Source organism: Hordeum vulgare, chromosome 2H (assembly GCF_904849725.1).
Source record: "Hordeum vulgare subsp. vulgare chromosome 2H, MorexV3_pseudomolecules_assembly, whole genome shotgun sequence".
Classification (NCBI taxonomy): domain Eukaryota; kingdom Viridiplantae; phylum Streptophyta; class Magnoliopsida; order Poales; family Poaceae; genus Hordeum; species Hordeum vulgare.
This window is the reverse complement of record NC_058519.1, coordinates 648,537,980-648,560,928: the sequence shown is the minus strand read 5'-3', so window position 1 is coordinate 648,560,928 and position 22,949 is coordinate 648,537,980.

The window sequence follows — 22,949 nt, the reverse complement described above, 5'->3', positions numbered from 1 at the left end:
CTTGATGGGCTTGGCTTCGATCCATTTCGTGAACTTGTCGACTGCCACCAACAGATGTGTGTATCCCCCTTGGCCTGTCCTAAATGGACCGACTGTATCTAATCCCCACACTGCGAACGGCCAGACAAGAGGGATTGTCTTCAACGCAGATGTTGGCTTGTGTGACTTGTTGGAGTAGAACTGACAACCCTCACATCGGTCGACCATATCTTTAGCCATCTCATTTGCGTGCAGCCAGAAGAAACCAGCCCTGAATGCCTTGGCGACGATTGCTCTCGAAGAGGCGTGATGACCGCAGGTTCCTGAGTGAATATCTTCCAGGATTAGCTGTCCCTCCTCTGGGGAGATGCATCGTTGAAGAATGCCTGAAACGCTTTCCTTGTACAATTGGCCATCAATGACAGTGAATGACTTCGACCTGCGGACTATCTGCCTGGCCTGGACTTCGTCTTCTGGTAGTTCCTGCCTCAGGATATACGCAATGATCGGCACAGTCCAATCGGGGATGACAGCAAGAATCTCCATGAACATATCAACCACAGCAGGTACATCGACTTCAGTCGGATCTGTTGAACTCTTCGGTTGTACTGGTTCCTCTGTAAAAGGATCTTCTTTGACTGAGGGAAGGTGGAGGTGTTCGAAGCAGATGTCACTCGGGACTGGTCTCCGAGTGGATTCGAGTTTTCCCAACTCATGAGCTGCTTGGTTCTTCAGTCTCGGAACATGGTGAAGTTCTAGACCTTCAAACTTCTTCTCAAGCTTCCTCACTGCATTGCAGTATGTGGTCATGGTGGGGTTCCTGACGTCCCACTCTTTCATCACTTGATTGACCACCAAATCCGAATCGCCATAAACCATCAGGCGACGGACGCCGAGTGAGATGGCCATGCGCAATCCATAGAGGAGAGCTTCATACTCTGCCTCGTTGTTGGAGGAATCGAAGTGTATCTGTAGCACGTACTTGAGTTTGTCGTCCTTTGGCGATATGATCACAACGCCAGCGCCGGAGCCATTCAACATCTTGGACCCATCGAAGAACATTGTCCAATGGGCCGAGTAGATGTGGGTCGGTTGCTGTTGTTCTACCCATTCTGCTATGAAGTCCGCCAGAGCTTGAGACTTAATAGCTTTCTTGGCCTCGAACTTGATATCGCAGTACAGCATCTCCATCGCCCACTTCGCCACTCGGCCTGACGCGTCTCGATTGTGGAGAATTTCCGACAACGGAGCATCAGAAACGACAGACACCGAGTGGTCTTGGAAATAATGGGCCACCTTCTTCGCAGTCATGTAGATCCCGTAGATAAGTTTTTGATAGTGGGGATACCTCTGCTTGGAAGGAGTCAGGACTTCGGAGACGTAGTACACTGGTCGATGAACTTTGTATGCTTTGCCTTCTTCTTCTCGTTCGACTGTAAGAACAATACTGACGACTTGATTTGTAGCCGCGATATACAGAAGAAGGGGCTCTTTACTGAGCGGAGCAGTAAGAACCGGCTGGGTGGAAAGTAGGACTTTGAGGTCGTCGAATGCGACTTGGGCTTCGTCTGTCCACTCGAAAGTATCTGATTTCTTCATGAGTCGGTACAGAGGAAGTGCTTTCTCACCAAGTCGACTGATGAACCTGCTCAAAGCCTCTAGGCAACCTGTGAGCCGTTGAACATCGTGTATTCTGACCGGCCTCTCCATTCGGACGATGGTCCCGATCTTTTCGGGGTTGACATCGATCCCTCGTTCGGAAACGAAGAAACCGAGTAACTTTCCGCTGGGAACACCGAATGAACATTTGGCGGGGTTGAGCTTGATATCGTACCTATGAAGGTTGGCGAATGTTTCTGCCAAGTCAGTCAGCAGGTCGGAACCTTTGCGTGACTTGACTACGATATCATCCATATACGCCTCCACATTCCGACCGATCTGATCGAGGAGACATTTTTGGATCATGCGCATAAAGGTAGCTCCTGCATTCTTCAAACCGAATGGCATAGTGATGTAGCAGAAGCACCCGAATGGGGTGATGAAGGCTGTTTTTAATTCATCGGGGCCATATAGACGGATCTGATGATAGCCCGAATAGGCATCAAGAAATGACAGACGCTCGCAACCCGCAGTCGAATCGACAATTTGATCTATGCGGGGGAGCGGAAAATGGTCTATCGGGCAGACCTTATTGAGATGCTTGAAGTCGATGCACATTCGGAGCGACTTGTCCTTCTTGGGCACCATGACAACATTGGTGAGCCACTCGGAGTGGTGAACCTCGCGAATGAAATTGGCTACCAGCAGCTTGGCCACCTCTTCCCCGATTGCCTTCCTCTTGTGCGCAGCGGACCGGCGCAGGCGCTCTCGGACGGGCCGAGCGGTGGAATCCACGTGCAGTCGGTGCTCAACCAACTCCCTGGGTACACCTGGCATGTCAGAGGGTTTCATGCGAAGATGTCCCAGTTCTCACGGAGGAATTGGGTGAGCTCGGCTTCCTATTTAGGATCGAGGGTGGTGGAGATGTTCGTCGGGGCAGCTGTGGCGTCCGTCGGGTGGATACTGACCTTCTTCGTCTCTCCCGCCGACTGGAATGCAGACTCTGAAGCTGGCTTCTTCGAGCACATCAGGTCGGCGGGGTCGACTGTTTTCTTGTACTCGTCAAGCTTGAGGACGGCCATCTGCTGGTCGGCGATTCTTGATCCTTGCTGCAGACACTCTTCGGCCCGCTGCCGATTGCCTGTGGTGGTGATCACACCCTTCGGGCCTGGCATCTTCAGCTTCAGGTATACGTAACATGGACAGGCCATGAAACGCGCATACGCTGGGCGACACAAAATTGCGTGATAAGCGCTCTCGAAGTCGACCACTTCGAACGTCAGCAAAATTCATCAGGGTTGCATGGACTTGGGGGAACGGATCCTCTTTATCCTCCTCATCATGTTCATGGTCCTTCTCACTCGGTTGTCCTTCGCTGAACCCCTGGATCAGGAGGCGACACTGTCGAGTGGTATGCTTCGCATATATGGGGTTGCCCTCTTCATCCATCTTCATATGAACCGGACATGGCTGGTCCAGGATGGGGTTATTGAACTGCTTCTTCTTCGGGGTGAACTGAGCCTTCCCTTTGGCCTTGAACTTGGCATTGGTTACGGCTGCAGCTTCTGCTTGCGGAGCGGTCGGAGCTTTCTGCTTCTGCTTCCGAGTGTTGCCCCCATCTCCATCAGCGACTGTTTTGTGCTTGCCGCTTCGGATGCGGTCCTCTTCTTCGCCATTTGCATAGCGTGTTGCTATCTCCATCATCTTGCTCATGGAGATGTCTCCTGTTCGGCCAAACTTCAGGTACAGATCCCTGTACCGCACGCCTACCTTGAAGGCGCAGACTGCTTGATGCTCGGTGACGTTCTCCACCGTGTGCTAGAGAGTTGTCCAACGCTGAATGAAATCTCGCAGGGGCTCATTTTGTTTTTGGACGCAGTGTTGGAGCTCCACGAGGCCAGCAGGGCGCTTGCACGTCCCTTCGAAGGTCCTGATGAACACTCGGGCCAAATCTGCCCAACTTTAGATGCTTGAGGGCGCCAACTGATTTAGCCACGCTCGCGCCGAGCCGTCGAGCATCAGAGGGAGGTGCTTCATGGCGACATGGTCGTCTCCTCCTCCGATCTGGACTGCTACTCGGTAATCATCCAGCCACGTTTCTGGCTTAGACTCCCCTGTAAACTTGCTAATTCCCGTCGCCAATCGGAAGTTGGAAGGGATGTCAGCCGAACGGATGGCTCGACTGAAACAGTCGGGACCAGAAACGATGGCCCGGCTTCCACTCGGACGGTCAATATCGTAACCATCGCGATGGGCTCGGCCCCTGTCGACCCTCCGCTGGGTGATATGCCCTCTTGTGTCGGGCCTTGGGTCGTAAGTGCCGCCGACTAAACGCCGATCATCATGATGTCGGGGCCCATAGGGCCCACCCCGCGGAGGGGTGTGTGAACGGCGACGATCTTCGGGATTTATGGAACGACTGCCTCCTCTGTGTCGCTGATGAGAACCACGGCTATGAACTGACCAATGCGTATTCGCATGAATAGAACTATTGTAGATCCTGTTGTGCGACTGGGAGACCGCCGAATTTTGCTGCTGTGCCGTATGCAACAGGGCGCGGATTTGCTCGATTCCCCTGCCAGCCTCTGAATCAGTCGGCTGAAGGGAATCAACTATCTTGGCAGCCGCGCCCAAGTTGAGGAGAGGCGTGCGGAACAGCTCCACGTTTCTCCGTTGAGTGTGCCGATTGGTAGAACAGCGAGGCAGACGACGCGCGCCGGACGTTTTGCCGATCTCGTGCTCGTTCCGGCCAGCTTGACGAGGATCTTCATGGGAATTGGCCATGTGTACTTCTGCTGCAGGCCCGCGACCCGCGTATTCGGAGGAAACTCAGTCGGAACCGAGCCCGAGCGCTGGGACGGCGGGGCAACCACAACTGACTCTAGAACCGCCACTTGTGAAGACGCGTTCTGGCGCGCCTGGGCATGTTGCACCCAACGCTGGAGCCGCGGACGGCGGGACTGCTTGTTGCGGCGCGTGACAGCGGTGTAGGTCGACACCGGAGCCGACTGTTGGAGAAAAAGAATGTCACGGGCGCCGGCACGGAAGTGCGTAGCCCCGCGACCGGGAAGCGCCTCGACGTCGAGAGGGGCGTCCCGAAGCCATGCCGAATCGTCGACGATGAAGGAGAGAGCACCGAAGAGTATCTCGTGACCCATGCTCGAATCTCCACCGGAAGACATGACGAAGTGATGTAGTCGCAAACTCGCCGGAAGTCGTGGGCGCCAACTGTCGTGGGTATAAGCCTGACAGTAGATGTGTAGGGTACGAAAAGGATGGGCAGAGTCCCAGCTACGGCGAGGTTGTATGAGTTTAGGCCCCTCTACGGTGGAGCTAATAGCCCTACGTCTCAGTGCTCTGGGAGCATGTTGTCGAGTGAAATATGGAATACAATGATTAGCTAACCCCTGCACCAACGGGGGAAGGTGGCTTATATAGAGTGTGCTGCCCTCCACAATGGTTCCGGTACAGGGGTGGAGTAGTGGCGATTGAATGCGTACGTTACAGGTAACGTACGTCCTAAATGCTAATAAATGCACCGGGAAACGTACGACCGTTTCCCTCCAGGGGGGTTACGATGTTCCGGGTGGCATCCAGTCGGTTAGTTGGATGTTCTCCGAATGCTAGTCTCCGACTGGATGGTCGAGGACCTATTACCGACTGGACGATGGAGACTCCTTAATTCAGTCGGAACTGACTAAGGGCATTGTCCCTTATGAGGGGTAGTCCTTGGGTAGGACTTACAGGGTAGGCCTATGACCCTACCCTAGGACTATAACCCCCTCAAAGGATGTTCGTAATTGCTTCAATACTAGTAGTGGCGAGATAACCCCGATGTCCCCAGTACTGGTGCAGATTGTTCGGGAGTACTGCCATACTTTGTATCGTTGTGATCACGAGGGTCTGTAGTAGATGAAGGTCCAAGATTCTAGTTGTGTGTTGACGGATGTGATACAAGTGACGGGTTAGTATAGGAGTTGTGTGATATTACTCCTTGTATCCGTGTACCAGATTGCATGACCAGATATTTCGGGAATTCTTAGGTGGGAATTCAAGTAGTTGCTTATAGGACTATCTTCCAACAAACGCATAATGTTAGGTTGGGGTTCGACATCTAGTGGATTCCTGTCCACGAAAATATCGGACGAAATCTTTCTCATGAGTTTGTTCTGGCTTGTTTCTTAAGCCTCACCCTTTGTTTTGTTGGAATATGGTAATTCAAGTTGCTTCGATGTCAAGTGGTGATTTCAGATCTTTCCAAAGAGGTGTTCTCATATTTTCATGTGAGAATGCAAATTCTGTTGTTCATTCAGATTGTCATAAACCTGCATGGCGCTGCCCCCCTAGCCGCGGGGTGGGGGCTTGTGGGGCCCCTGGGGCTCTTCTGGCTTGGCTCCCAAGTCCTCTGATCTTCTTCCATTCCAGAAAAATTATTTTCGGGGATTTTCTTCCGTTTGGACTCCGTTTCAAAATCTCCTCTCAAAGGGGTCAAAAACATGGAAAAACAAGAACTGACACTTGGCACTGAATTAATAAGTTAGTCCCAGAAAATAAATAAAAGGCATGCAAAACATCTAAAGTTTGACAAGATATTAGCATGAAACCATCAAAAATTATAGATACGTTGGAGACGTATCAAGCATCCCCAAGCTTAACTCCTGCTCGTCCTCGAGTAGGGAAGTGATAAAGAATGAATTTCTGATGTGGAATGCTACCTAGCATAGTTGTCCTTTGCAACTTCTTTCACATGAGATGAAAGTTCAGATCCGTAAGATTCAAAACAATAGTTTGCTGTTGACATGAAAACAGTAATACTTCAAGCAAACTAGCAAAGTAATCATGAACTTTCGAAATAACAAGGCCAAAGAAAGTTATCCCTACAAAATCATATAGTCTAGCTATGCTCCATCATCCTCACACAACTAATGTAAATCATGCACAACCCTGGAATTGGCCAAGTAATTGTTTTCGCACTCTTACTTTCTCAAACTTTTTATAACTATCACGCAATACATGAGCGCGAGCCATGGATATAGCACTATAGGTGGAATAGAGTGTGGTGGTGGTTGTGAGACAAAAAGGGAGGAGATGGTCACATTGACTCGGTGTATCAATAGGCTATGGAGATGCCCATTAATAGATATCAATGTGAATGAGTAGGGATTGTCATACAAGAGATGCACTAGAGCTATAGGTATATGAAAGCTCAAAAAGGAAACTAGTGGGTGTGCATCCAACTTGCTTGCTCACGAAGACCTAGGGCAATTTTGAAGAAGCCCATCATTGGAATATACAAGCCAAGTTATATAGTGAAGATTCTCACTAGAATATGGTAGTGACAAAGCAAGAAGCTCTCAATCGTGAAGAACATGGTGCTATCATGAAGCACAAGTGTGGAAAAAGATAGTAGCATTGTCCCTTCTCTCTTTTTCTCTTTTTTTTATTTGGGCTCTTAGGCCTCTTTTTTTATTTTATTTTCTTTTCTCTTGTTTTTTTGTTTTTGGGCTCTTTGGCCTCTTTTTTTTATTTCCTCACATGGGACAATGCTCTAATAATGATGATCATCACACTTTTATTTACTCATAGTTCGAAGATCACAATGATGATGACTCCATAGGAAATGCCTCCGGTAGTGTACGGGGATGTGCAACGATCTAGGATGATCATGCAATGGCAATATGAGAGTGACGGCACAAGTCATGAGACAGAACAGTGGTAGTTACATGGCAATATATCTCGGAATGGCTATGAAAATGCCATAGTAGGTAGGTATGGTGGCTGTTTTGAGGAAGGAATTTGGTGGGTTTGTGCACCAGCGAGAATTGCGCGGCACTAGAGAGGCTAGCAATGGTGGAAGGTGAAAGTGCATCTATACCATGGACTCAACATTAGTCATAAAGAACTCACATACTTGTTGCAAAAGTTTTTATTAGTAATCAAAACAAAGTGCTAAACTCATACTCCGAGGGGAAGGGTTGGTAGGTGTAAACCATCACGCGATCCCGACCTCAACACAAAGGATGACAATCAATAGATCAATTATGCTCCGACTTCCTAACATAGCGGTTCACCATACGTGCATGCTACGGGAATCACTAACTTCAACACAAGTATTTCTAGATTCACAACACCCTACTAACATAGCTTTTAATATTACCGAATCCCTGTCTCAAAACTAATTGAGAGGAATCGAAACTTCTCTTTCTACTCAATGCACATGAAGATGGAGGTTTTTGCATCCTCTTTGGGTACCTAGCACATGGGACTACTTTCATAGCATAAGCCAACTACCAAATAATACACCGCCATGCTCTAAAGATATAAGTGAAGCACATGAGCAAAAGTATCTAGCTCAAAAGATATAAGTGAAGCACATGAGCAAAAGTATCTAGCTCAAAAGATATAAGTGAAGCACAATGAGCATTCTAGCAAAATTACGATGAGTGCATGTCTCTCTCTCTCAAAAAGGTGTGCAGCAAGGATGATTGTGACACAACAAAAAGAAAAGACTCCTATGATACAAGACACTCCAAGCAAAGCACATATCATGTGGTGAATAAAAATATAGCTCCAAGTAATGTTACCAATGGATTGAAGACGAAAGAGGGGATGCCTTCCCGGGGCATCCCCAAGCTTAGGCTTTTTGGTGTCCTTGAATTTGGCTTGGGGTGACTTGGTAATACCCAAGCTTGAGCTCTTTCCACTCCTTATCTCTTTGTCCATGAGAACATCACCCAAAACTTGAAAACTTCACAACACAAAACTTTAAACACAAACTTGTGATAACATTAGTACAAGAAAACAAACTACCACTTCTTTTCATACTGTAGCAAACTTGGATTCTATCTATATTGATGATGGGCTAGTGTATTCTTACTTTCCCATGGCTAGTACCCCCGATACTAACCATAGTTTCATCAAAACAAGCAACCAACCCAACAAAACAGAATCTGTCAAAAACAGACCAGTGTGTAGCAATCTGTATACTTCGTCTACTTCTGGTACCTCAAAAAATCTGAAAAATTACTACGGTCTGGGGCAAAAGCATATCCATCAGCAGCAAAAAGAATCAACTCAAAAGATCTTTCTGAATAAAAATGAAAAATCATCTCGTGAGCGAAAAGTTTCTGTCTTTTTCCAGCAGGATCAAACAACCATTACCAAGACTAGTCATAAAGGTTTTGCTTGGATCAAACACAAAAAGAAACACAAAAAACACAATCACAACAGAATTATGAGAGTGTGGAAGCAACAAAATAGAAAGAAAAAAGATAAATTCATTGGGTTGCCTCCCAACAAGCGCTATTGTTTAATGCCCTTAGCTAGGCATAGAAGCGATAGAATCACGTATAGTCGTCTTTGGTGCTCAAACCATAAGTGGCCCTCATCATGGATTCATAAGGCAATCTTATTTTCTTTCTAGGAAAGTGTTCCATACCCTTCCTTAAAGGAAATTGAAATCTAATATTCCCTTCCTTCATATCGATGATAGCACCAATAGTCCTTAGGAAAGGTCTACCAAGAATAATAGGGCATGTAGGATTGCAATCAATGTCAAGCACAATAAAATCCACGGGTACATAGTTCCTATTTGCAATAATAAGAACGTCGTTGATCCTTCCCATGGGTTTCTTGACAGTAGAATCAGCAAGATGCAAATTAAGAGAACACTCTTCAATCTCATTAAAACCCAGAACATCACATAAAGACTTTGGAATTGCAGAAACAATAGCACCCAAATCACACAAAGCATTGCACTCATAATTTTTGATTTTGATTTTGATGGTAGGTTCCCACTCATCATGAAGCTTTCTAGGGATAGAGACTTCCAATTCAAGTTTATCTTCAAGAGATTTTTTTTGACCGGCTACTGTAGGGAAAACCCCCCACAGCCTTTTTTCTTTTATTCCCATATATAAGAGCAGTATGTACAAGAAGAAATTAGAATGTACAAATGGGATGAGAATCTTTCACATCATAGCTTCGATGATATGATTGGTAAAGGCTTTGTTTTGGCTATAAGCGTGTGGAGAGTTTAACATGGATTGCATCAAAGAAAGGCATTCAATCAAGGAGCAACTATCATAATTGAATTCCTTGAAATCCACGGTAGTAATTTCATTACTACTCAAAGTTTTAACGTCTTCTACACCACTTTTAATGCTTTTAGCATCAAGATAGATGGACTCCGAATCATTGGGGCACTTTTCAACCAAAGTGGATTCATATCCATCCCCATAATCATTAGGTTTGACACAAGAAAACAGAGATTCAATGGGAGTCACGCCAAGCACTTTAAGATCTTCGTGATTCTCATCACGAGAACACGCCTTTTTAAGCCATTCATGTCTAGCACGAATTTGGGCTGTTCTTTCTTGGCTCTCAATCATGGAAACACGCATAGCTTTCAAAGTTTCATCCATGTTGATTTTGGGAGGAGCACATCTAACTTTCAAAGCATTAACATCACAAGAAATCCTATCAACGCTCTTAGCCAAATCGTCAATTTTGAGTAGTTTTTCCTCTATGGACGCATTAAAAATCTTTTGAGAGTTGATGAACTCTTTGATATTACTCTCTAGATCATAGGGTAATCTATTGTAATTTCCATGAGTATTGTTGTAGGAGTTGCCAAAATTATTAGAGGAGTTACTAGGAAAAGGCCTAGGAACATAGTTCCCTCTATAAGCATTGTTGTTGCCAAAGTTATTCCTACCAACAAAATTAACATCCAAGCTAGCGTTGCTACTCTCAATCAAAGAAGACAAAGGCATATCATTAGGATCCAAAGGAGCACTTCTACTAGAAACCAAATTCATTAACTCATCCATCTTAGCACTCAACGAGTTAATTTCTTCTATAGCGTGTACCTTCTTACTAGTAGGTGACCTTTCAGTGTGCCACTGAGAGTAGTTTGTCATGATGTTGTCTAAGAGCTTTGTGGCTTCTCCTGACGTGATTTCCATGAACGCTCCACCTGAGGCGGAGTCCAAGATATTTCTAGAAGCGAAATTCAAGCCAACGTAAAAGATTTGAATAATCATCCAAAGACTCAAGCCATGAGCGGGACAATTTCTAATCATTAACTTCATTCTCTCCCAAGCTTGTGCAACATGTTCATGGTCAAGTTGCTTGAAATTCATGATATCATTACGGAGAGAGATGATCTTAGCCGGCGGAAAATACTTGGATATATAAGCATCTTTGCACTTATCCCAAGAATCGATACTATTTTTGGGCAAAGAATAAAACCAAGTTTTTGCGCGATCTCGCAACGAGAAAGGAAAAAAGCTTCAATTTAATCACGTCATTATCCACATCTTTTTTCTTTTGCATATCGCAAAGCTCAATGAAGGTATTGAGATGGGATGCGGCATCTTCACTAGGAAGGCCAGAGAATTGCTCTTTCATAACAAGATTCAGCAAAGCGGCATTGATTTCGTATGACTCCGCACTAGTGGCGGGAGCAATTGGAGTACTGATAAAATCATTATTATTAGTATTCGAGAAGTCACAAAGTTTGGTGTCTCGAACCGGGACTAAAGGGTTTGGAGGATTTAGTCCCGGTTGGTGTCTTGAACCGGGACTAAAGGGTAGACCTTTAGTCCCGGTTCGTGTCACAAAGTTTGGTGTTTTCGGTCATGGTTACTTCTGTTGGGGAACGTCGCATGGGAAACAAAAAATATCCTACGCGCACGAAGACCTATCATGGTGATGTCCATCTACGAGAGGGGATATTCGATCTACGTACCCTTGTAGATCGCACAGCAGAAGCGTTAGTGAACGCGGTTGATGCAGTGGAACGTCCTCACGTCCCTCGATCCGCCCCGCGAACCGTCCCGCGATCCGTCCCACGATCTAGTGCCGAATGGACGGCACCTCCGCGTTCAGCACACGTACAGCTCGACGATGATCTCGGCCTTCTTGATCCAGCAAGAGAGACGGAGAGGTAGATGAGTTCTCCGGCAGCGTGATGGCTCTTCGGAGGTTGGTGGTGATCTGATCTCGGCAGGACTCCGCCCGAGCTCCGCAGAAACGCGATCTAGAGGTAAAACCGTGGAGATATGTGGTCGGGCTGCCGTGGCAAAGTTATGTCAAATCAGCCCTAAAACCACCGTATATATAGGGGGAAGAGGGGGAGCCTTGCCTTGGGTTCCAAGGACCCCAAAGGGGGTGGGCCGAGCCAAGGGGGTAGTCCCCCCCTTCCAAACCGAATCCAACTAGGTTTGGAAGGAGGAGTCCTTCCCCTTTTTCCCACCTCCTCTTTTTTTTCTTTTCTCTTTGATTTTCTTCCTATGGGGCATAGGGCCTGCTTGGGCTGTCCCACCAGCCCACTAAGGGCTGGTGCGCCACCCCCAAGGCCTATGGGCATCCCCGGGGTGGGTTGCCCCCCCCCCCCCCGGTGAACACCCGGAACCCATTCGTCATTCTCGGTACATTCCCAGTAACTCCGAAAACCTTCCGGTAATCAAATGAGGTCATCCTATATATCAATCTTCGTTTCCGGACCATTCCGGAAACCCTCGTGACGTCCGTGATCTCATCCGGGACTCCGAACAACATTCGGTAACCAACCATATAACTCAAATACGCATAAAACAACGTCGAACCTTAAGTGTGCAGACCATGCGGGTTCGAGAACTATGTAGACATGACCCGAGTGACTCCTCGGTCAATATCCAATAGCGGGACCTGGATGCCCATATTGGATCCCACATATTCGACGAAGATCTTATCATTTGAACCTCAGTGCCAAGGATTCATATAATCCCGTATGTTATTCCCTTTGTCCTTCGGTATGTTACTTGCCTGAGATTCGATCGTCAGTATCCACATACCTATTTCAATCTCGTTTACCGGCAAGTATCTTTACTCGTTCCATAATACAAGATCCCGCAACTTACACTAAGTCACTTTGCTTGCAAGGCTTGTGTGTGATGTTGTATTACCGAGTGGGCCCCGAGATACCTCTCCGTCATACGGAGTGACAAATCCCAGTCTCGATCCATACTAACTCAACGAACACCTTCGGAGATACATGTAGAGCATCTTTATAGCCACCCAGTTACGTTGCGACGTTTGATACACACAAAGCATTCCTCCGGTGTCAGTGAGTTATATGATCTCAGGGTCATAGGAACAAATACTTGACACGCAGAAAACAGTAGCAACAAAATGACACGATCAACATGCTACGTCTTATTAGTTTGGGTCTAGTCCATCACATGATTCTCCTAATGATGTGATCCCGTTATCAAGTGACAACACTTGCCTATGGTGAGGAAACCTTGACCATCTTTGATCAACGAGCTAGTCAACTAGAGGCTTACTAGGGACAGTGTTTTGTCTATGTATCCACACATGCAGTGTGTTTCCAATCAATACAATTATAGCATGGATAATAAAAGATTATCATGAACAAAGAAATATAATAATAACTAATTTATTATTGCCTCTAGGGCATATTTCCAATAGTCTCCCACTTGCACTAGAGTCAATAATCTAGTTCACATTACCATGTGATTCCAACGAATCCATAACCCTTATAGTCATGGGGTCTGATCACGTCTTGCTCGTGAGAGTGGTTTTAGTCAACGGTTCTGAAACTTTCAGACCCGTGTGTTCTTTACAAATCTTTATGTCATCTTATAGATGCTGCTACTATGTGCTATTCGGAAATACCTCAAATATCTACTCTACTATACGAATCTGTTTCACTACTCATAGTTATTCGGATTAGTGTCAAAGCTTGCATCGACTTAACCCTTTACGATGAACTCTTTAACCACCTCCATAATCGTGAAAAATTCCTTAGTCCTTCAGTTACTAAGGATAAATTTTGACCGCTTCTAGTGATTCAATCCTGGATCACTTTCTGTACCTCTCAATAGACCTTGAGTCAAGGCACACATCAGGTGCGGTACCCAGCATGGCATACTTTAGATTCTACGGCCAAGGCATGGAAGACGACCTTCGTCTATTCTCTTTATTCTGTCGGGGTCGGGTTTTGAGTCTTACTCAAATTCACACCTCACAACGCAACCAAGAACTCCTTCTTTGCTGATCTATTTTGAACTCCTTCAAAAACTTGTCAAGGCATTCATCTTGTTGAAACTTCTATTAAGCGCTTTCGATCTATCTCCATAGATCTTTGATGCTCAACGTTCAAGTAGCGCAATCCAGGTATTCCTTTGAAAAACTCCTTTCAAACAACCTTTTATGCTTCACAGAAATTCTACAATACTTCTGATCAACAATATGTCAACCACATATACTTATCAGAAATTCTATAGTGCTCCCACTCACTTCTTTGGAAATACAAGTTTCTCATAAACCTTGTATAAACCCAAAATCTTTGATCATCTCATCAAAGTGTATATTCCAACTCCGAGATGCTTGCACCAGTCCATTGAAGGATCGTTCTGTTGGAATTATGCCCTAGAGGCAATGATAAATGCACCAGTCTTCTGATTATGAACAAGGTGTTGTTGCTTGATAACTGGATCACGTCATTAGGAGAATCACGTGATAGACTACACCCAAACTAATAGACGTAGCATGTTGATCGTATCATTTTGTTGCTACTGTTTTCTGCGTGTCAAGTATTTATTCCTATGACCATGAGATCATATAACTCACTGACACCGGAGGAATGCTTTGTGTGTATCAAACGTCGCAACGTAACTGGGTGACTATAAAGATGCTCTACAGGTATCTCCGAAGGTGTTAGTTGAGTTAGTATGGATCAAGACTGGGATTTTTCACTCCGTGTGACGGAGAGGTATCTCGGGGCCCACTCGGTAATACAACATCACACACAAGCCTTGCAAGCAATGTAACTTAGTGTAAGTTGCGGGATCTTGTATTACGGAACGAGTAAAGAGACTTGCCGGTAAACGAGATTGAAATAGGTATGCGGATACTGACGATCGAATCTCGGGCAAGTAACATACCGAAGGACAAAGGGAATGACATACGGGATTATACGAATCCTTGGCACTGAGGTTCAAATGATAAGATCTTCGTAGAATATGTAGGATCCAATATGGGCATCCAGGTCCCGCTATTGGATATTGACCGAGGAGTCTCTCGGGTCATGTCTACATAGTTCTCGAACCCGCAGGGTCTGCACACTTAAGGTTCGACGTTGTTTTATGCGTATTTGAGTTATATGGTTGATTACCGAATGTTGTTCGGAGTCCCGGATGAGATCACGGACGTCACGAGGGTTTCCGGAATGGTCCGGAAACGAAGATTGATATATAGGATGACCTCATTTGATTACCGGAAGGTTTTCGGAGTTACCGGGAATGTACCGGGAATGACGAATGGGTTCCGGGAGTTCACCGGGGCGGGCAACCCACCCCGGGGAAGCCCATAGGCCATGAGGGTGGCGCACCAGCCCTTAGTGGGCTGGTCGGACAGCCCAAAAGGGGCCTATGCGCCAAGGATAAGAAATCAAAGGAAAAAGAAAAAAAAAGGGAGGAGGTGGGAAGGGAGGGGGACTCCCTCCCACCAAACCTAGTCCAACTCGGTTTGGGGGGGAGAGTCCTCCCCCTTGGCTCGGCCGACCCCTTGAGGGTCCTTGGACCCCAAGGCAAGGCCCCCCTCCCTCCCACCTATATATACGGAGGTTTTAGGGCTGATTTGAGACGACTTTCCCACGGCAGCCCGACCACATACCTCCACGGTTTTTCCTCTAGATCGCGTTTCTCCGGAGCTCGGGCGGAGCCCTGCTGAGACAAGGTCATCATCAACCTCCGGAGCGCCGTCACGCTGCCGGAGAACTCATCTACCTCTCCATCTCTCTTGCTGGATCAAGAAGGCCGAGATCATCGTCGAGCTGTACGTGTGCTGAACGCGGAGGTGCCGTCCGTTCGGTACTAGATCGTGGGACTGATCGCGGGATTGTTTGCGGGGCGGATCGAGGGACGTGAGGACGTTCCACTACATCAACCGCGTTCTCTAACGCTTCTGTTGTACGGTCTACGAGGGTACGTAGATCACTCATCCCCTCTCGTAGATGGACATCACCATGATAGGTCTTCGTGCGCGTAGGAAAATTTTTGTTTCCCATGCGACGTTCCCCAACAGTGGTATCAGAGCGAGGTTCATGCGTAGATGTCTTCTCGAGTAGAACAAAAAAGTTTTTGTGGGCGGTGATGTGTGTTTTGCTGCCCTGCTTAGTCTTTTCTTGATTCCGCGGTATTGTTGGATTGAAGCGGCTTGGACCGACATTACTCGTACGCTTACGAGAGACTGGTTTCATCGTTACGAGTAACCCCCTTTGCTCAAAGATGACTGGCAAGTGACGGTTTCTCCAACTTTAGTTGAATCGGATTTGACCGAGGAGGTCCTTGGATGAGGTTAAATAGCAACTCATATATCTCCGTTGTGGTGTTTGCGTAAGTAAGATGCGATCCTACTAGATACCCTTGGTCACCACGTAAAACATGCAAGAACAAAATTAGAGGACGTCTAACTTGTTTTTGCAGGGTATGATTGTGATGTGATATGGCCAACGATGTGATGTGATATATTGGATGTATGAGATGATCATGTTGTAATATAAATATCGACTTGCACGTCGATGGTACGACAACCGGCAGGAGCCATAGGGTTGTCTTTATACTAACGTTTGTGCTTGCAGATGTGTTTACTATTTTGCTAGGATGTAGCTTTAGTAGTAATAGCATAAGTAGCACGACAACCCCGATAGCAACACGTTGATGGATGATCATGGTGTGGCGCCGGTGACAAGTAGATCGTGCCGGTGCTTTGGTGATGTAGATCAAGAAGCACGTGATGATGGCCATATCATGTCACTTATGAATTGCATGTGATGTTAATCCTTTTATGCACCTTATTTTGCTTAGAACGACGGTAGCATTATGAGGTGATCTCTCACTAAAATTTCAAGAGGAAATTGTGTTCTCCCCGACTGTGCACCGTTGCTACAGTTCGTCGTTTCGAGACACCACGTGATGATCGGGTGTGATAGACTCAACGTTCACATACAACGGGTACAAAACAGTTGCTCACGCGGAACACTCGGGTTAAGCTTGACGAGCCTAGCATGTGCAGACATGGCCTCGGAACACATGAGACCGAAAGGTCGATCATGAATCATATAGTTGATATGATTAGCATAGGGATGCTTACCACTGAAACTATACTCAACTCACGTGATGATCGGACTTGGGATAGTGTAAGTGGATCATGAACCACTCAAATGACTAGAGAGATGTACTTTTTGGGTGGGAGTTTAGCATGTAATTTGATTAAGTTGAACTCTAATTATCTTGACCATAGTCTAAGTCCACTTTGAATATATTTGTGTTGTAGATCATGGCTCACGCGACAGTCATCCTGAATTTTAATACGTTCCTAGAGAAAGCTAAGTTGAAAGATGATGGAAGCAACTTTGTAGACTGGGCTCGTAATCTTAAGCTAATCTTACAAGCTGGGAAGAAGGATTATGTCCTTAATGCTGCGCTAGGAGATGAACCACCCGCTACGGCTGATCAGGATGTTAAGAACGCTTGGTTAGCACGTAAGGAGGACTACTCAATAGTTCAATGTGTAGTCTTGTATGGCTTAGAACCGGGACTTCAATGTCGCTTTGAGCGTCATGGAGCATTTGAGATGTTCCAGGAGTTGGAGTTTATCTTTCAGAAGAACGCCCGGATCGAGAGGTATGAGACCTCCGATAAATTCTATGCTTGCAAGATGGAGGAAAACTCGTCTGTCAGTGAACATGTGCTCAAAATGTCTGGGTACTCAAACCGTCTAGCTGAGCTGGGGATTGAACTCCCGCAAGAAGCTATCACTGACAGAATCCTTCAATCACTGCCGCCAAGCTATAAAGGCTTTGTGTTGAACTACAACATGCAAGGGATGAACAAGTCTCCCGGCGAGTTGTTTGCGATACTGAAAGTCGCAGAGTCTGAACTCCGTAAAGAGCATCAAGTGTTGATGGTCAGCAAGACCACTAGTTTCAAGAGAAACGGCAAAGGCAAGAAGGGCAATTCGAAGAAGAGCGGCAAGCCTGTTGCCAATCCGCCGAGGAAACCCAAGGCTGGACCTAAGCCTGAAACAGAGTGCTTCTATTGCAAGGGTATGGGTCACTGGAAGCGCAATTGCCCCAAGTATCTGGCAGATAAGAAGGCGGGCAAAGAAAAATCAGGTATATTTGATATACATGTTATTTATGTGTACTTAACCGGCTCTCGTAGTAGTGCCTGGGTATTTGATACCGGTTCTGTTGCTCACATTTGCAACTCGAAGCAGGAACTGCGGAATAGACGAAGGCTGGCGAAAGACGAAGTGACGATGCGCGTAGGAAAAGGTTCCAAGGTTGATGCAATCGCCGTTGGCACAGTGTCACTTCAGCTACCATCGGGATTAGTGATGAACTTAAATCATTGTTATTTAGTGCCTGTGTTGAGCATGAACATTATATCTGGATCTTGTTTATTGCGAGACGGTTACTCTTTTAAGTCTGAGAATAATGGTTGTTCAATTTCTATGAGTAACATCTTTTATGGTCATGCACCGAATGTGAGAGGATTGTTCATATTGAATCTTGATAGCGATACGCATATACATAACATTGAGACCAAAAGAGTTAGAGTAAACAATGATAGCACCATATTTTTGTGGCACTACCGCTTGGGTCATATTGGTGTAAAGCGCATGAAGAAACTCCATGTTGATGGACTTTTGGAGTCACTTGACTTTGATTCACTTGACACGTGCGAACCGTGCCTAATGGGCAAGATGACTAAGACTCCGTTCTCCGGAACAATGGAGCGTGCAAGTGACTTGTTGGAAATCATACATACCGATGTGTGTGGTCCAATGAGCGTAGAGGCACACGGCGAATACCGTTATTTTCTCACCTTCACTGACGATTTAAGTAGATATGGTTATGTCTACTTGATGAAGCACAAGTCTGAAACATTTGAAAAGTTCAAGCAATTTCAGAGTGAAGTGGAAAATCATCGTAACAAGAAGATCAAGTTCCTACGGTCTGATCGTGGGGGTGAATATCTGAGTTTCGAGTTTGGTGCTCACTTAAAACAATGTGGAATTTTTTCGCAGTTAACACCGCTTGGAACACCACAGCGTAATGGTGTGTCCGAACGTCGTAATCGTACCTTGTTAGAGATGGTGCGATCTATGATGTCTCTTACTGATTTGCAGTTATCAATTTGGGGTTATGCATTAGAAACAGTTGCATTCACTTTAAATAGGGCACCATCAAAATCCGTTGAGACGACACCATACGAACTGTGGTATGGCAAAAGGCCAAAGTTGTCGTTTCTTAAAGTTTGGGGATGTGATGCTTATGTCAAAAAGCTTCAGCCTGAAAAGCTGGAACCCAAAGCGGAAAAGTGCGTCTTCATAGGTTACCCAAAAGAGACAGTTGGGTACACCTTCTATCTCAAATCCGAGGGCAAAGTGTTTGTTGCTAAAAACGGAGCTTTTCTCGAGAAGGAGTTTCTCTCGAGAGAATTGAGTGGGAGCAAGATAGAACTTGACGAGGTTGTCGAACCTCTCATCCCTCTGGATGGTGGCGCAGGGCAAAGGGAAACCTCTGTCATTGCGACGCCGGTTGAGGAGGAAGTTAATGATGATGATCATGAAACTCTAGTTCAAGTCTCTGTTGAACCACGCAGGTCGACGAGATCACGCGCTGCTCCAGAGTGGTACGGTAATCCCGTCTTATCAATCATGTTGTTAGACAACAATGAACCTGCAAATTATGAAGAAGCAATGGTGGGCCCAGATTCCAACAAATGGCTAGAAGCCATGAAAACCGAGATAGGATCCATGTATGAGAACAAAGTGTGGACTTTGGAGATACTACCTGAGGGCCGCAAGGCTATTCAGAACAAATGGATCTTTAAGAAGAAGACGCACGCTGACGGTAATGTGACCGTTTATAAAGCTCGACTTGTGGCAAAGGGTTTTTCACAAGTTCCAGGGATTGACTACGATGAGACTTTCTCTCCCGTGGCAATGCTTAAGTCCGTCAGAATCATGTTAGCAATAGCTGCATTTTTCGATTATGAAATCTGGCAGATGGATGTCAAAATGGCGTTCCTTAACGGTTTCCTTAAGGAAGAGTTGTATATGATGCAACCCGAAGGTTTTGTCGATCCTAAATATGCTGACAAGGTGTGCAAGCTCCAGCGATCCATTTATGGACTGGTGCAAGCATCTCGGAGTTGGAACAAACGCTTTGATGAGGTGATCAAAGCATTTGGGTTTATACAAGTGGTTGGAGAATCTTGTATTTACAAGAAAGTGAGTGGGAGCTCTGTGGCGTTTCTAATATTATATGTGGATGACATATTACTGATTGGAAACAACGTAGAGCTTTTGGAGAGCATAAAAGGTTACTTGAATAAAAGTTTCTCTATGAAGGACCTAGGAGAAGCTGCTTACATTCTAGGCATTAAGATCTATAGGGATAGATCAAAACGCCTGATAGGACTTTCACAAAGCACATACCTTGATAAAGTTTTGAAGAGGTTCAAAATGGAACAGTCCAAGAAAGGGTTCTTGCCAGTTTTACAAGGTACGAGATTGAGTAAGACTCAGTACCCAGCAACTGATGAAGATAGAGCGCATATGCGCTCCGTCCCCTATGCTTCAGCCATAGGTTCTGTCATGTATGCAATGCTGTGCACTAGACCGGATGTTAGCCTGGCCATAAGTATGGCAGGAAGGTTCCAGAGTAATCCAGGAGTGGATCACTGGACAGCGGTCAAGAATATCCTGAAGTACCTGAAAAGGACTAAGGAGATGTTTCTCGTGTTTGGAGGTGACGAAGAGCTCGCCGTAAAAGGTTACGTCGATGCAAGCTTTGACACAGATCCGGACGACTCTAAGTCGCAAACCGGATACGTATTTATTCTTAATGGGGGTGCAGTAAGCTGGTGCAGTTCCAAGCAAAGCGTCATAGCAGATTCTACATGTGAAGCGGAGTACATGGCTGCCTCGGAGGCGGCTAAGGAGGGTGTCTGGATGAAGCAGTTCATGACGGATCTTGGAGTGGTGCCAAGTGCACTGGATCCAATAACCTTGTTCTGTGACAACACGGGTGCCATTGCCTTAGCAAAGGAACCACGGTTTCACAAGAAGACCAGACACATCAAACGACGCTTCAACCTCATCCGCGACTACGTCGAGGAGGAGGACGTAAATATATGCAAAGTGCACACGGATCTGAATGTGGCAGACCCGCTGACTAAACCTCTTCCACGGCCAAAACATGATCGACACCAGAACTGTATGGGTGTTAGATTTATTACAATGTAATTCACATGGTGATGTGAGGGCTAGATTAATGACTATAGTGCAAGTGGGAGACTGTTGGAATTATGCCCTAGAGGCAATGATAAATGAAGTTATTGTTATAATTCCTGTATCAAGATAATAGTTTATTATCCATGCTATAATTGTATTGAATGAAGACTCATTTACATGTGTGGATACATAGACAAAACACCGTCCCTAGCATGCCTCTAGTTGGCTAGCCATTTGGTCAATGATAGTCAGTGTCTTCTGATTATGAACAAGGTGTTGTTGCTTGATAACTGGATCACGTCATTGGGAGAATCACGTGATGGACTAGACCCAAACTAATAGACGTAGCATGTTGATCGTGTCATTTTGTTGCTACTGTTTTCTGCGTGTCAAGTATTTATTCCTATGACCATGAGATCATATAACTCACTGACACCGGAGGAATGCTTTGTGTGTATCAAACGTCACAACGTAATTGGGTGACTATAAAGATGCTCTACAGGTATCTCCGAAGGTGTTAGTTGAGTTAGTATGGATCAAGACTGGGATTTGTCACTCCGTGTGACGGAGAGGTATCTCGGGGCCCACTCGGTAATACAACATCATACACAAGCCTTGCAAGCAATGTAACTTAGTGTAAGTTGCGGGATCTTGTATTACGGAACGAGTAAAGAGACTTGCCGGTAAACGAGATTGAAATAGGTATGCGGATACTGACGATCGAATCTCGGGCAAGTAACATACCGAAGGACAAAGGGAATGACATACGGGATTAGACGAATCCTTGGCACTGAGGTTCAAACGATAAGATCTTCGTAGAATATGTAGGATCCAATATGGGCATCCAGGTCCCGATATTGGATATTGACCGAGGAGTCTCTCGGGTCATGTCTACATAGTTCTCGAACCCGCACGGTCTGCACACTTAAGGTTCGACGTTGTTTTATGCGTATTTGAGTTATATGGTTGATTACCGAATGTTGTTCGGAGTCCCGTATGAGATCACGGACGTCATGAGGGTTTCCGGAATGGTCCGGAAATGAAGATTGATATATAGGATGACCTCATTTGATTACCGGAAGGTTTTCGGAGTTACCGGGAATGTACCGGGAATGACGAATGGGTTCCGGGAGTTCACCGAGGGGGGCAACCCACCCCGGGGAAGCCCATAGGCCATGAGGGTGGCGCACCAGCCCTTAGTGGGCTGGTGGGACAGCCCAAAAGGGGCCTATGCGCCAAGGATAAGAAATCAAAGGAAAAAGAAAAAAAAAGGAGGAGGTGGGAAGGGAGGGGGACTCCCTCCCACCAAACCTAGTCCAACTCGGTTTGGGGGGAGAGTCCTCCCCCTTGGCTCGGCCGACCCCTTGAGGGTCCTTGGACCCCAAGGCAAGGCCCCCCTCCCTCCCACCTATATATACGGAGGTTTTAGGGCTGATTTGAGACGACTTTCCCACGGCAGCCCGACCACATACCTCCACGGTTTTTCCTCTAGATCGCGTTTCTGCGGAGCTCGGGCGGAGCCCTGCTGAGACAAGGTCATCATCAACCTCCGGAGCGCCGTCACGCTGCCGGAGAACTCATCTACCTCTTTCTCTCTTGCTGGATCAAGAAGGCCGAGATCATCGTCGAGCTGTACGTGTGCTGAACGCGGAGGTGCCGTCCGTTCGGTACTAGATCGTGGGACTGATCGCGGGATTGTTCGCGGGGTGGATCGAGGGACGTGAGGACGTTCCACTACATCAACCGCGTTCTCTAACGCTTCTGCTGTACGGTCTACGAGGGTACGTAGATCACTCATCCCCTCTCGTAGATGGACATCACCATGATAGGTCTTCGTGCGCGTAGGAAAATTTTTGTTTCCCATGCGACGTTCCCCAACACGCTGGAGCTTGCATACTTGTTAGTATCTTTAGGATCGACAAAACCTTCTGGTTGTATCACATACAATGTTTTCTCAAGGAAACCGTCGAGGAAACAATGTTTTGACATCCTGTGTGCAATATTTCATAAATAATGCAGCAACTACTAACATAATTCTAACAGACTTTTAGCAT